The 15,981-nt window shown below is 29.4% G+C and overlaps 1 long non-coding RNA gene across 1 annotated transcript; it reads right to left on the bottom strand.

Moving 5' to 3' along the window:
• Window positions 1-15,125: 15,125 nt before the first annotated feature.
• On the bottom strand, window positions 15,126-15,697 carry LOC145137344 (uncharacterized). The gene is made up of 3 exons (XR_013721001.1): window positions 15,650-15,697; window positions 15,425-15,515; window positions 15,126-15,319 (listed from the first exon to the last, which is right to left on the bottom strand). It is a non-coding gene; the product is annotated as an uncharacterized LOC145137344 (long non-coding RNA).
• Between the last annotated feature and the right edge of the window lie 284 nt (window positions 15,698-15,981).

Genomic DNA, 15,981 nt, shown 5'->3' with positions numbered 1-15,981 from the left:
CTTTAAGATATGTCACTCAAGTTACAATCTTGGAGTATGACTCTAAGAATTGTTTTGGAACGAAGTATGACTCATCTTTTTGATTTAACCATTTCAACAATTCATGACTCCTCTTCTTAGTCATAAGAATGCACTAAGATGACTTTAGAGGACCAATTATGATATGGTATCTTAATCATTAAGATGATCATAAACATGATACTAAAGTACTCTCCCATCTGTTCAGATTTGAGAAACTTTTATCTTTCTGCCATACTTTGATTCTTCTTATTCGTTCTGTCTCATATTGAAACTTCTCCAATGCTACAGACTTATACTTAAACTTATAAGTATAACCATATTTACTGAACTTAAGTAAATCATGACGAATAGTCTTCTTGATCTTTTGTGGTGGACTTGACCAGTGCACAAGAATGTGTACTCGATCCCTTAGTCCTTTCCTTATTCACATAAGGAATTAGTCTTAATTTTCCAAGCTGAAAGTTCTCATTCATCATACTATACAACTTGCATGATTCCAAGTTTCGGTCCAATTGAACCTTGGGTGATGAGAATCTTTCCTTATTTGGTAATATTAGACACTACCACAACCGAAAGAATCAAATCCATTTTTCCAATATTGCTATCAATGGAATCTTATAAGCAACAACTTTTCACAAATGCCATTGTAAGGATACTTAAAATAAATAAAATCAAAACCTTTTTCTTTTATTTTAAAACTTTGCGGAAAAACTTATCCTTACAATCCATATGAAAACCTTGTTCTTATCTATTCCTAAGCAATATAAATATCATAACTCTTAAGTAATAGCCCAAAATTCTGATCACCGAACCATGCGATTGAAATCCATCTTCGCGATCAGAATCAGCATGTACTTAATAGAGTTAGACAATGGACTTTACGTGAAGTAGAGCCAAACTTATTGACTTTAACATCCTTAGGTAAATTTGGCAGCTTCGTAACCAATGCCCCTTCCTTTGGCAATAGTTACCTATGGACCCTTGATAATGGGACTATCTCAGACTTCGCCTCTCTCTTTACCATTGGGTCAACCGAGTTGACTATGGCCGATCCCTTTCCATTGGGAAGAGAGAGCTTTACTGGATATCCAATGTCATCATTGTCAATGTCCATAGCGTTTTAGGAAGTTGATCTTAGCAAATAGATAAGATCATTAAGGGTCTTGTCTTAGTCTGTTTCATAGGATTCCAAAAAGAACTCACTATGTGACTTAGAAAGTAGTTGAGCCACCAACTTTCTCAAGACTTTGACACCCAACTCTCCCGACTTGTCAATATGTGACTACATCTCCAAGATGTGATCACACCTAGACCTTGCCTTGCCAATAGGGCTTGAGTGACCTTAAACTTTTTAGGAACTTGTGGGTTAGGGAGAATAATTGGAGGAGGTGAAAGAAGTATGATATCCATGGGACATCATCTTCATTTAGGAAAGCTTGTTTCAAGAGATTTGGGAAGATCATAAATGTCTAGACCAGACATCTTTTTGGGAGATATTCAAGATAGTTGATTTAAAGTCCTTAATATGACACCCAATATGAAATATTAAGGCTAGGACCCAACAAACTATTTTATAACTTAGAAGAGGGATGCCGTAATCCAAGCTATAAAATATTTGAAGGTAGGCGAATGACGATTCACCAATTTCCACCATAAAAAACGAAATAATTTATTAGGTTTTAATTGGATTTGAAAGTCCTAGATCTTTGAGATTCATTGAACTGTTCAAAGGCATGTTTCAATCTCGAGTGTGCCCTTCAGGTTTTGTGACTGGGATGCCGAGGATCACAAAACAAGGTGTGAATAACCATGCAAATATACTTGGTACCCTTAATATTTACCCCTTAATCAGTGTGCCGGTTAACCACACACGCTCCACCGATACTATGATAAATATTAAGTTACCCTTTGCCTACCTTGTTAAGTCCAGGTTAGTGTGCTGGTTAACCACACACGCTCCACTAACGACTTAAGCAAAGTGCAAAGTGTAATTTCATGGGTTAGCACCAAATTCACATTTTCCTAAGTAACTAAGATTGGGTATTAATAAGAGTTTAGTTACTTAGTATTTATCATTAATACTTTTAATGAAAGGAGAATTATAGTCGTTGTCCTACCCGTTCGGCTAACGGCCCTCCACCAGTCAAGGAAGCGGTGGGTGAGAGTGGACACCCATTAAACTGCCATTTTATAGGCAGTAACCTTATACTTCCCTTATAGACCGGCTTCGTGAATGAGGCCTACTAACGGTAAGACTGACTTTACTCTTATACATATATATAAATATTATTAACTTATAATATTATAAAGTATAAGGGTTGAATTTTAATTTTTAAAATTCTAAGGGCTAACTTGGAATTAAAGTATTCATAAGTGAAAACTTTTCAAATTCCAAAACTTGAGGGCAAGTTTTGAAACTATTCAAAACTAATTAATTCCATAACTTATGAGTTTAAAGTAGTTTTAATTAAAAAAAAAAAAAAAACTCTTCAAGTTCCATAACTTGAGGACAAGTTATGGAAGACTTTAAACTAATTAATAAAAAAAATAACTTTTTTTTATTGTAACTTATGGAACTAATTAAGGTTACACTTTTTTTTAATTTAATGAAGAGACTCTTGAACCTCCATAACTTGAGGACAAGTTATGGAGTCATAAAACCATTTAATTAGAACTAGACTCATCATTTTGTAACCTTTGCCAACTTTTATGAGTTTTATGATTCTTAAATGTGACTTTTCATATAACTTGAGGACAAGTTACAAAAACACACTTTGGAATCAACTCTTAGATTAAAATGGATTGAAAACAACTATTTCACACAACTTTTCTATTAATCTAAGAACCTCATAAGAACAAGATAATTCAAATCATCAATCTTCAAGAAATTAGCATGAACATACAAACTAATACAAATCTTGAAATTATGACAATTATCTTAGAAATTGGATTAGCATGAACATTACCACATCAAAACCAAGTTTATAAGTCCAAAAACATCTTATGGTAATGTTCCTAGTCCAATTCCAGCCAAAACAATCGAATATATGCATCCAACTCGATTTTTCAGCTACTTTTGCAAGTATAACAATAAAACAAGCCTAGGCTTTGATACCACTGTTGGGTTATGAGCATTCTAACACTCCTAAGTGTACATGCAACCCTAAATACCTTGGATCTATTTTTTCTCTATTATACATACAATTATGAACATCCAAGGTATTATCCTAATCTAGCATACAAAATAATAAATATAACAAGATAGAATACATACCTCTTTGATGTAGAATGTCTTCATGAAGCTTGAGTGCCTAGTGCCCCAAGTGTGACACCTCAAATGGTTCACACAACACCAAATACACTTGGAATAACTTGAGAGAAACTTGAACACTCCTTGAAATCGTCTAGCCCTCACACTCACACATTAGTGCACGATTTCTTGAGCCATGGGATTCTTTTATATGGTGGCTATTAGGGTTACACCATGTAACTCATAACTTTACCCATTCCTTATGCTCCATGGATTTTAACCTCCATGGAGTATCCATGGGTCACCCCATGGACTTAGTCCAACATAAGGAATCTTGGATCACAAGCCCACATATATAAGAATGAATGATTTACACAATCAACCCATATATTTAATTAGTCTCCTTTTGATCATTTAATTAATTCCAAATTAATTCTTGATCAATACTAATTAAATAACCTTATTAATATATTAGAACTTATAATATATTAACCAACCTTAAGTGTTATTTCTCTCATTATAGTCTATCCAAATGCATGATGCCATGCAACCCAAATGGACCATGCCGGGTCGGGTCAAGTCTTACCAATTATAGTTATGGATTTAGACATTAATCCAACAGGAATAACTTGAGAGAAACTTGAACACTCCTTGAAATCGTCTAGCCCTCACACTCACACATTAGTGCACGATTTCTTGAGCCATGGGATTCTTTTATATGGTGGCTATTAGGGTTACACCATGTAACTCATAACTTTACCCATTCCTTATGCTCCATGGATTTTAACCTCCATGGAGTATCCATGGGTCACCCCATGGACTTAGTCCAACATAAGGAATCTTGGATCACAAGCCCACATATATAAGAATGAACGATTTACACAATCAACCCATATATTTAATTAGTCTCCTTTTGATCATTTAATTAATTCCAAATTAATTCTTGATCAATACTAATTAAATAACCTTATTAATATATTAGAACTTATAATATATTAACCAACCTTAAGTGTTATTTCTCTCATTATAGTCTATCCAAATGCATGATGCCATGCAACCCAAATGGACCATGCCGGGTCGGGTCAAGTCTTACCAATTATAGTTATGGACTTAGACATTAATCCAACAGGAATAACTTGAGAGAAACTTGAACACTCCTTGAAATCGTCTAGCCCTCACACTCACACATTAGTGCACGATTTCTTGAGCCATGGGATTCTTTTATATGGTGGCTATTAGGGTTACACCATGTAACTCATAACTTTACCCATTCCTTATGCTCCATGGATTTTAACCTCCATGGAGTATCCATGGGTCACCCCATGGACTTAGTCCAACATAAGGAATCTTGGATCACAAGCCCACATATATAAGAATGAATGATTTACACAATCAACCCATATATTTAATTAGTCTCCTTTTGATCACTTAATTAATTCCAAATTAATTCTTGATCAATACTAATTAAATAACCTTATTAATATATTAGAACTTATAATATATTAACCAACCTTAAGTGTTATTTCTCTCATTATAGTCTATCCAAACGCATGATGCCATGCAACCCAAATGGACCATGCCGGGTCGGGTCAAGTCTTACCAATTATAGTTATGGACTTAGACATTAATCCAACAGGTTTGTTATAAGACATTTGAGGCATCACACTTGAGGTGCTAGGCTCCTTAAGGTCAAAGACAAGCAAGCTACTACTCAAGGTAATCTTCTAACTGTTTTTATGATTCAAATGTTGCCTTGCATGGCTTCATGCTTTGGAAAAACAATGTTACATGTATAATTAGAGAAAACTTAGATCCAAAGCATTAGGGTTGTATGTGCACCATAGGAATGTTAGTGTACATAAAACCCATCACTTACAACCGGTCCAGAGACGGTAGGTTGTAAATGAATCTTCAAGAAGAAGACCAACATGGAGGGGAATGTACACATGTTCAAGGCTAGGCTGGTGGCAAAGGGCTATACTCAAACCCAAGGGATTGACTATGATGAGACATTCTCACCAGTAGCTAAGATCAAGTCAATTAGGATAATTCTTGCCATAGCTTCATTTTATGAATATGATGTATGACAAATGGATGTTAAAACTAATTTCCTTAACGAGAAGCTTACCGAGGATGTCTATATGACTCAGCCAAAAGGTTTTGAATATGTCGAATATCCTAATAAGGTGTTCAAGCTTGAGAAGTCCATTTATGGACTTAAACAATCATCTTGTATATGGAATCTTTGCTTCCATGAGAAGGTAAAAGAATTTGGATTTTCATAAAGTGAAGATGAGTGTTGCATGTATGTCAAAGCTAGTGGGAATGTTGTAACCTTTATAGTTTGGTATGTTTATGACATAGTTCTTATAGGAAACAACATTCCAACATTGCAAGAGGTGAAATATTGGCTTGGGAAATGTTTCGCTATGAAGGATCTACGAGAGGCAACATACATTCTTGGAATAAAGATTTATAGGGATAGAAAGAAACGTCTAATTGGACTTAGCCAGACTACACACTTGGATAAAATATTGAAGCGTTTCAATATGGAGAATTCCAAGAAAATAGATCTGCCATGCATCATACTGTTAAATTGAGAAAAACTCAATCTCCCAGTAGTGATAAAGAAATAGATGCTATGAGTCGAGTCCCATACACTTCGGCTATTGGATCGATCATGTATGTTATGACTTGTACTCGTCCTGATGTGTGTTATTCCTTGAGCATGGTTAGTTGATATTAGGATAATCCTGGTCGAGCTCATTGGACAACAGTAAAGAATATTCTTAAGTATTTGTAGAAAACCAAAGAAATGTTATTTGTTTTCGGTGGCAAAAACAAGTTAAGAGTGAGTAGTTTTAGTGACGCCAGCTTTCAAACGAATAGAGATAACTTTTGCTCACAATCCGGCTGGGTATTCCTACTGAATGTTTGAGCGGTAACATGGAAAAGTTCCAAGATGAAATGGTGGCTGATTATACTTGTGAGTGACTTGGTTGAAGCATTTCATTGGTGATCTCACAGTTGTTCCATCAATCCAATAACCCATAGAAATTTTATGTGACAATAAAGGTGTGGTTGCTTTAATAAAAGCATCAAAGGATTCTAATAAAGTACCATTACGTCCGAAATAGAGTTGAAGATGGCGAACTTGTGGTGAATCGTGTATCATCAGAGGATAATATTGCTGATCCTTTTACAAAGGGGTTATGAAAAAACAAGTACTTTAAGCATGTTAAAAGCATTGGATTAAGATATGATATTAGTTTTAGTGATTAGTCGATAGTTTGAAACAATGTAACAAAATAAATTGTAATTGTTTTTTTGTGATTAAATAATAGAGATTTATTTAAGAGTTTGTGTACTACCATCTTCAATTATTTATTCTTGTGTTTCATTTTGTATGTTTACTTCCTAACTATTAAAGTATTCGAAATGCCATAGTCAGTCATATTTTTGAGTGAAAGTAATGATTTAAGACTATCATGGAGTATTAGTAGATTGTGCATAGTAATTGGACATGGCATAGAGATTTTTGATATACTAATAAGTGCTTAAATGGGGATTTTAAGTATAGGTTAAACGTGCTCTTAGAGATTACTTCATGGATTCAATCACGAGTAATTCTAAGACCATAATATATTCTATTCTTCAAACAAAGATATATAAGTTATAGTTTACAACTCTGTGTGAATTGATATTACATTAACGTATCTATAACTAGATGTTATAAAATATAGTTCCATGTATAGCATGATGAGTAAAGGTTATAATTATGTAGTCAAAATTTATTCGTTCCTTTTACCTATTAAATGAAAAACAATATCTTTGGGCCCTTCAGTGATTTGATGTTGACATTATAGTGCTGGCCTAACTTAGACTAAATTGATGTGTTCGATTTATAGTCTAATAAGATCATCATAACTCGAAAATCAGGAAACAAAATCCTAGAGAGATTGATTTGTATCCATGTCTCGTGTCCATATGATATCTTGTAGAACGAATGAATAGTTGATCACTTAACTTAGGGACTTTGTCTGCTATGATTTAGAGTTTGACAGTGTCTTTGTAAAACACACTTTGCTGATTATTCAAAGTCTATACTTGCAATTGTAGTTGATGACTTATCTAAGTGGGTGACTATTGGATTAGGTGTCTAAGGTCATAACTAAATTGATATAACTTTATGGAATAAAAGCAAAGTCCTTTTTGGGTTGTCCTTAATAACTAGAAATAACTGAAAATAATTTTAGGAGAGAGAGGAAATGGTTTGTTAATATATTATATGATTAATAAATTAACTAGAAATGGTTAATAATTAATATAGAATTAATTCTGATTATTTCTAAATTAATTATTAACCATTTCATATGACCGATTAATCACTACTAGAATAGTGGGGTTTTTCTTATAGAAATTAGTGACAAAATTTTCACTGGTAATTATAGACAGACCCACGATGAAAATAAACCCTAATATACCAACAAAATAGTGACACAATTGAAGTCCGTCGGAAATCCGTATGAAGCACCACCATATGGATCTGCGGTTCATGATGAGACATCTAAATCTCTTGTTATGCGACAGAAGATAATGAAGAAACCCGAATAGATCTTGGTCCCAAAAATTAGTATCAAAGAGAGACCGAATGAGTTTAAGGTTCTTAATTTTTAAATACATTAACCTTTTTACGATTTTAGTAAGTTTTTAACCGTATTAGAAGGTAAATGTAATAAATTTTGTTTGGAATAGATAAATGTAATGGATTAAATCATTATAGATTTATTTATTGGATTCCTATTATTATAGATGCATTACATTTATTATTATTATTATTATTATTATTATTATTATTACTATTGTTGTTGTTGTTGTTGGGGTGCAAACCCAATCCCACATCGGTAAAAAGAGAAACTAGATGCTTGCATATAAGACAGTGAATAATCCATTCTATCACCAATTGGTTTTAGAAAATGGAACCTCATTATTCTTCTATGTTGAGCATGGTTGGGCTAGTAGTGATCCTAACAAGTGATATCAGAGCTATAGTCGTAGCCCGAAAGATGTGGTCGGCGCAGGTGGCACAATCCCCGGTAATTCCCGGTCCAACGAAGTTGATCCTGAAGCCTTGTATCGAAAGTCTTCCTGATGGCCCAGGTAAGGTGAGCGTGTCCCGAAAGTATCGGCGGTATGAAAAAGGATTGGATGTATGAAAAGGATTGGATCTGATGAACAGTCGTTGAGGGGAGGCTAAGAGCGGAAATTGGGTTTGATGGGAGGATTTTTGGGGTGCAAACCCAATCCCACATCGGTAAAAGGAGAAACTAGATGCTTGCATATAAGGCAGTGGGTAATCCCTTTTATCACCATGGTTGAGCTAGTAGTGATCCTAACAATTATTATTATTGCATATTGGGCAGAAAAAATTATGGAATTTTAAAGTCCTTTGGAAAGTACCATCCGCCAGTCATTTGTTCGAAAATACAGTCAATCATAGTCAAAGAACATTCTGTTGGTAACTTGACGGTATATTTCGGACATTAATTCTTGTCGATAATCGTTACAAATCCGTCGGAAATCATCGCAAATAATTATCCACAAGGATTTTTCCGATGAGCCAAAAATCCGTCAGTAAACTGTCTAGTGACAGAATACCGAAAGAAAATTTTAATCGCAAACCCGCTTTTCTTTTAGTGAATGTTCTGCCAAATTAGGAGGTTTGATGGAGTGAGGTTCATTGGAAAATGTATAGGAGCGTTTAGTTGAATGATATGGGTTTAATTAGGAGTGATTGGAAGGGTTGATGATTTTTATAAGAAGGAAATATTGGATATGAATGCAACTCATAGGGGTGTTATGACTCTAATACAGTAAATATCATAACAATATGAATGGTATTTCGTTGTATTTGAAACTCATGATGGCTAAAGTTTAAATAGCCATTGTGGTACACGATAATTACAAACTAATTTTACTGAATATGAGATAGGTACAACTATGTTAAAACAACTAGTAACAACAACTATTAATTAGTTATGTGGTTTAACCGTCTTATTATCCTTATCCTTAACAATATGATGTATATATATTACCTAATGTGAAAACATAAAGAACCAAACTTATGTGGTCTTTATTGTTTCCTATAGAATGTGAATGATCATGAATATATATATATATATATATATATATATATATATATATATATATATATATATATAATAACAACTATTGTGCGGACGTGTAGATAATGTTATTCTATTAGAATTATTAAAAAAATAAGTTGTTTAGTAATGTGAATACGTTCAACCTCACACAATTATTGTCATCTTCATGCATTCTCACTAATTCTTATTCATTTTTGTTCTCACGCATAATTTTTCACTCATTTTTATTCTTACAGAATACGACTCAATAAACATCCTGACAACATTCTGACAGAATGAGAATAAAAAAAATCTATAATAACCTTATAGACGATTTAATTGGTGATAATGTGTGATAATAATAATAGTTATGTAAGATTGAACGTATTCACATTATCAAACAACGTGTTTTATTTATCATTCTCACAGAATAACATTGTACACACATCCGCACAATAGATGTCAATCCACATTTGAACCTTGTTCTCTCTCTCTCTCTCTCTCTTTATATATATATATATATATATATATATATATATATATATATATATATATATACATATATATATATATATATATATATATATATATATATATATATATATATATATATATATATATATATATATATAACTGATAAAAAAAGGTTGAGAATGAGGGAATCATTTTCAGCCACACAATTATTTTAAATATATCAAAATTCATAATTTTTTATTCTCTATAAATAGACATCCATATTGATATAGTTTTAAGATAAAATAAAAATATTTATTTTTTAATGTTTCATCTATCGTTATTCAAAAGTGAATAAAAACGCATCAGATTTTATATTACAGTACATTCGTTATTCACTTATGAATAAAACGCATGCTTAACTTTTTTACAGTTTAAGTATTGTGTATATATGAATATAACACATTATAAAGTTTTCTTACTTAAAATATTTTTTTAGATCATCTTTCGTCACATGTTATATTTATATATGAATAAAACGTATATTAATTGTCGTCATATGTTATATTCATATATTAATAAAACATTTCTAAGATTTTTTGTTACAGTTTATTTGTTATTCATATATAAATAAGTAGTATTTTTCAAAAAGATGAAGTGTTTTGAAAATTTGAACTACTTATTCATATAGGAATAACAAATGAATTGTAGCAAAATTATGATAAATATGTTCTTCGTATATAAATATAACTTGTGAGGAAAGTCAATACACATTTTATTCATATGTGAATATAACATGTGACGAAAGTTGATGTAAGCTGTAAAGAGTTTATTAGATGTTATATTTATATATGAATGATACTTAATCTATAAAAAAAATTAATTATATTTTTTATTCATTAATGAATAATGAATGTGTTGTACTAAAAATCTGATGCATTTTTATTCACCTATGAATAACGATAGCTGAAAATATAAAAAAAATAAAATTTTTATTTTATCTTAAAACTATATCAATATGGATGTCTATTTGTAGAGAATAAAAAATCATGAATTTTGGTATATTTAAAATCATTTTTCTGTAAAAATAGCTTCTTAAAAATTAAAAAAACAAAAAAAAAACTATGTTTTTGTATATATTAAGGTAATGATTAACATAGTTTAAGGAAACATGTTTTGTTGGAAAACACATGTGTATTTCTTTCCAATTTCCGCTGGTACGACGGAGGCTTTTGCGGCAAAAATAAATTAGTGGCTGAGAATGATTCCTCCATTCTCAATCTTTTTTATTTTCTCAATTAAATTTACCTCTCTCTCTCTCTCTCTCTCTCTATATATATATATATATATATATATATATATATATATATATATATATATATATATATATATATATATATATATATATACTTATAAAGCTAGCATTTTTTCTTGAATCTCATGCATTTGAAACCCCCTTCTTTAACTTCCTCAAACCACATTCATTTGAAACCCCATTTTTTAACTAATGCAACTCAAAAGTTTTCATAATTATGATTTAACACTTAAAAGTTTTATAACTTATATTATGTTTAATTAGCATTTAGTGAAAAGTTTACTATAAAAATGTCAATCTTTTGGGAAGACATGCATACAAATCATATACAAATTTCAAAAAGAAAACAAACTTAAAGGTTTTTGTGTTGGGTTGAGGACTTATAACCACTTTTGGAGATATGCTATTATATTAGAGCTTTTAATTTGTAAGTTTGTTATACTAATTCGTTTTTATATTTTCTTCGTTTTTTGATTATTGTAATACAGTCGTTGTATATTGTGGTTTAATCATTAATATATTGATCATATGTTATATAGGGTGATGTCAAAAATATTTAATTAAATATTTTAAATATGTTTCTTTTTTGTTTTGTAATTGTACCATTTCAAAAAGATAATTAATTAAAACTCATACATATGTTATACTTTCCATCCCTCTCTCTCTCTCTCTCTCTCTCTCTCTATATATATATATATATATATATATATATATATATATATATATATATATATATATATATATTATAATAGAGGTCAAAACACTTCAACCAAAATTCATTTAAAATCTAATATTTCAAATGCTTTTTAATAATGATTGTAAAAATTTCAACATGTGTTACTTAATTGATTGATTAATAAAAATATTAATGTTTTGAAACTCCTAACTCTTAAACTTATATTATTTAATTTGTTTGTTAACTAAAATATTATTCCTACATAAAGATAACATTTTTTTGTTTGGTTACTCATATTTGTTTATGTAATTAGAAAACAAAGTGTACATAGAATAACTACTTCAATTTCACATAGGAATCGATACCACTAGAGATGTATGTTGGCTTTAACCTTTTAACCGGTGGTAGGAGATCCACATACCATTTTTAATTATTTATATTAATGCTTAGTAATATATATTTTATATTCCTATTCACCTTAATTTTTTAGGTACAAATTAAGGAAGAGGATTCTCGGCGCACCAACATAAAAACGTACACCTTGAAAAATATATAATTAAAACTAAATATCATATTTACTAATCGACTTATTTTAAAACTTTTGATGACATTTATGTATAATGATATATTTTGTATGATTTCATTCTTAATTTCAATGTTTAATATTTGAAAGTTCATATATGAAACCTTGGATGTTTTGGTGTAATATAAATAGTGTAATACAAAGTTTATTAGTTCAATATTGTTTATTAATAACTCATTTAAAACAACTTATTTCTTATTTTATCGAAAAAAATATTATTAGACATAAGAAAAGTAGATTATATTAATGTTATAGTATGTAAACAATTATCAGTTTAAAGATACAACTTTTGAACAGTTTGGAAAAAATATTTAAATTGTTAATTTAAATATAGAATTACAGTGTCAACTTAAATATAAATTTCAGTTTCACTTAAAAATCCAATGAATATTTTGTGAATAGTTAAAACTAATAAATTGTAGTGCTAACTGCAAAAACTAAATTGTAATATCAATTTAACTAAAATATTTCCTAAATATATTTTTATAATCGTTAAAGTTTTCAAATAAGTAGCTTAAAATAACTTATAATAACAATTGTTAAAAATAACTCTATATAAATGATTATATTGTTACCTTTAAAATCAAAAAACAATGTTTGATGTTTTAAATAATTATAATGATCGAAATTAAAACATCAAACAAATAAAATTTAAAAAATTAATTAACAATAACAACAACTATAAATAACATTAAACCATATATTATATTTAATTTTATTCACGAGTAACTCGCAGGTAGAAGTCATTCAAACGATCGAGATTATGCAGTTATAATAGATTTATATATTATCATATAATTCAAAATAATCAATATATTATATCAATTTAGTATACAAATTATTATATCAAATTTAACAACAACGTTATTGTTATATTTAAAAAAACATATATTTATAAAGATTTCAACTATATAGGTCTTTCTGTGCAACGCACATGCATTCGCCTAGTATTTTAATAAATGAATAGTTTTAATCCCCTTTTGCCAAGTGTCACTCTAATACAACTCCTCATTAATATTATGTCATGTGTCATGTAGATATATTAGGCAACTCATTTCAAAATTCAAATTTACATTTTCTAATTATATGTTAAATTTGAAGTTATAATAACTTTAAAATTTTGATATATATATATATATATATATATATATATATATATATATATATATATATATATCTTAATTAATAATTTATTTAAAATAATTGATTAATAATTATAAATTTTTATTATGAAAGTTTAATTAATTTTATAACCCATGGTTCCCACGGGTTATATATATATATATATATATATATATATATATATATATATATATATATATATATATATATATATAGGGTTGAGATCGGTTGAGAACTCAAAGTTTCCCGAGAACCCGAGAACTAAAAGTGGAGCGTTGGATCAAAAGTAATTCGTTAAGGACATGATCGTCATCTTACCAATCTCATTTAATGTTTAATTTTTTTGTGTTATTTAATATATTAATATAAATGTCTAAAAATTTACATCATAAATCAAATTTTCAGATTTTTTTTAAAATATAATGTTCGTTTTTTTTAATGCATATTTTTTAATTTTTTATAGAAAACATGTATTTTTGAAAAAAAAAATTTTAATTTTTTTTTTTAGAAAAACTGCAATTTTTTTTAAAAAATTGCATTGTTTTTTAAAGAAAAACTACAATTTTAAAGAAAAAACTGCATTTTTTTTTAAAAAAAAACAGCATTTTTTTAAAACTTCAATTTTTAATAGAAAAACTGCAAGTTTTTTTAAAAAAAGTTACATTTTTTTCAAAAAAAAAACTACATTCAAAAAAAAAAAATTAGGTGCATATATGCATATTTTTTCAAATGCATATATTCATATATTTTTATACTATAATATTCGTAAGTAATTCATAAAAAAACTCATTTTTATTTAGGTCTTGAAGATTTTTTGATGCAAATTCATCGCAAGGAAACGTTTATAGTCCTCATATACAATAGAATAAGTATTTTATTCGATACAAAATAAAATATAAAAAACAAAAAAATGCTAAAAAATTCCAAAGCATGTTCATGTCTTCGTGTCAATATTTCCATATTTCCTTCAATTTATCATCTTCACCTCTTCAATATTCATCACAATTTCATCCAAATCTACAAGAAAATTAAAAAAAATGATTGATGCAAAAACACTTACAAAACTACATATGTGATTTACATGTGATTAACATATGAATCACAGACGATTCACATATGAATTACATGTGATGCATATGTGAATTACATGCGATTTACATGTGAATCACATGTAATTCGTATGTGAATTACATGCGATTTACATGTGAAACACATGTAATTCGTATGTGAATTACATGCGATTTACATGTGAATCACATGCAATTCATATGTGAATTACATGCGATTTACATGTGAAGCACATGTAATTCATATGTGAATTACATGCGATTTACATGTGAAACACATGTAATTCATATGTGATTTACATGTGAAGCACATGTAATTCATATGTGAAGCACATGTAATTCATATGTGAATTACATGCGATTTACATGTGAAGCACATGTAATTCATATGTGAATTACATGCGATTTACATGTGAATCACATGTAATTCATATGTGATTTACATGTGAATTACATGTAAATCATATGAATCGCATGATTGAAACCCTGATTTATCTTTTTTTAGTCAATGAAAAAAACCTCAACTGTGAATTACAGGTTATAACATCCAACAATGAATGACCAAAGTTTCTTACTGTGTATTTTGATATTTGAGCATTCATCTTTTGCAATAGATTGTAGAGAGTAGAGATTGACCATGGATTCATACAATTTGAACCACTGTTAAGAGGGGATCCTCCATCCACCTACAAATAACCATAATTGACATTGTTAAATATTATAACCATATTTGAAGAGCAAACTCATAATAAAAAAAGAACAAACAGTTTCAAGCATCATATCATAGATACCTTCTTATGTGAACAATCATCTATTATTGCTTGCATTCTTTCAAGAAAATAGGTGTGTGCCTTCTTCAACTTCTCTATTGGTTCAGCATTCCTATAACAAAACTTGACACTATACCCATTAGCAATGAAAACCATTAAGAGAATAACAATTTAATTTTAAATTATAACCCCTTGGTCATAAGATTAGACATAGATATGATATAAAGAGGAGAAGATTGTAAGGACCTTGAAATGCCTGACTGATACACTAAATGAGCCTCATTCATCATTCCCTTTACTTCCAACAACAATGCATATGACTCATATAGCAAAGTTTTATCCAAACAAATTTTAAGCTGTTCAATTTTCCTAAAAACAGCCTCATAGTTTGGACTAAAATCCATCTGCAAACACAAAAGCGTTTTTTTTGTTTTATTACAGAGAAATTTTTCTGTGATGATAAATGAATGTATTACCAACAAATTATTCTAAGTTAAAAACTACACTAAGCTTTATAAAGGGCAATGCAGATAGATAAATCATAAATCCAGGGTTAATTTGTTCATATACATTGCTTA

This window comes from Lactuca virosa, chromosome 9 (genome assembly GCF_052849685.1).
Source record: "Lactuca virosa cultivar CGN04683 chromosome 9, Lactuca_virosa_CGN04683_v6, whole genome shotgun sequence".
Classification (NCBI taxonomy): Eukaryota; Viridiplantae; Streptophyta; class Magnoliopsida; order Asterales; family Asteraceae; genus Lactuca; species Lactuca virosa.
Note: the sequence above shows the minus strand (reverse complement) of the source record. Positions and strands in the feature narration are given on the sequence as shown.